Genomic DNA, 1,252 nt, shown 5'->3' on the forward strand with positions numbered 1-1,252 from the left:
CCCCGTTTGAATCTATTGTGGGGGCAACCCCAAGTTTGTTTGCTGAGGGGGAAACCCCGAAATGCACTGAGGAGGAGACTCCGAAATTATCTGAGGGGGAAACCCCGTTACTGTTTGCTGAGGGAGAAATCCCTGAAAAGTCTGAGGGGGAATAGATCCCCGTTATTGCTGAAGAACAGGAGCCCAGGGAATCAGGGCTACGTGAGATCGGGGATCTGGTCGATGTGCCAGAAGGATGTGATGCATGCAAAGATCGGGGCTGATTCCCACCAGGTCGAAGAGCGTCCACCCTATGGCCTTCTTGTTCCTCCGGATTACTTCCAATAGATCATTCTCCTATTCCGCTGTCAAGTGACTGTTGATTATCACTGAGAATGTTTCATCTTCCCCAAGGTAGGCATACTTCAGTGTCTCGGGTAGTTTCTTCAACTCCTTCTTTGGTGTGATGGCTTCCTGGGGCAGGGGGTTTTTCTCCAGACTCTTTGTTGCTATCTCATCTAAATTGGTTCCCTTGTCTGGACCCTTTGTTGGGACTACCGCAGCGGAAGACACGGAAACCAAACAGGTCCTAGAACGGATCTATTTAGGTGATTATGCATTCGACTCCAATTCCATGCAATAAACCTAGATCTATAGATATAACATCAAATAAACACATAATCATGCAATTTGATGTAGATTCGATTGTTACCTCATTTTGATCCATCATAGGATCGAAGTTGCTAGCTGCACCACCCGGAGATCCTTGGTTTATCGACCGTGAATCTTCCAACCTATTCCCTAGTCCTTGATTCTCCATCCGTGTGGGCGGATCTTAGATAATCAATAATAGTCTTGAAGAGATCTAGGGAAACCCAATCACAAACTCAATATTGTCTTGATCTAATCCTATGAATTAGGATAGAACAAGAACAAAACAAAACCCTAATTCTCCCACGTGCCAAGGCACGAAAACCGAGGCAAGAGAGAGAGAGAGAGCCGGCGACGGCTTCTAGGGTTTAGGGAGGAGTGTTGTGAATGAATGGTGTGCTAGGGTTTCCACATCTCATCACTATTTATAATGGACTTGTTGGGCTAGGTTGGGGATCCATGGAATGACTTAAGTGTTGGGCTCACCCATTAGATAAATTACTAATTAAATCAAATGACCCATGATTTAATATATTATCAATGGAATATTATTTTGTTCCACTAAAGAATAATATTGCACTCCCACTTAAATCACCAAATTACAAATAACTTGGGTCCATTT

Source organism: Salvia hispanica, chromosome 6, assembly GCF_023119035.1.
Source record: "Salvia hispanica cultivar TCC Black 2014 chromosome 6, UniMelb_Shisp_WGS_1.0, whole genome shotgun sequence".
Taxonomy (NCBI): domain Eukaryota; kingdom Viridiplantae; phylum Streptophyta; class Magnoliopsida; order Lamiales; family Lamiaceae; genus Salvia; species Salvia hispanica.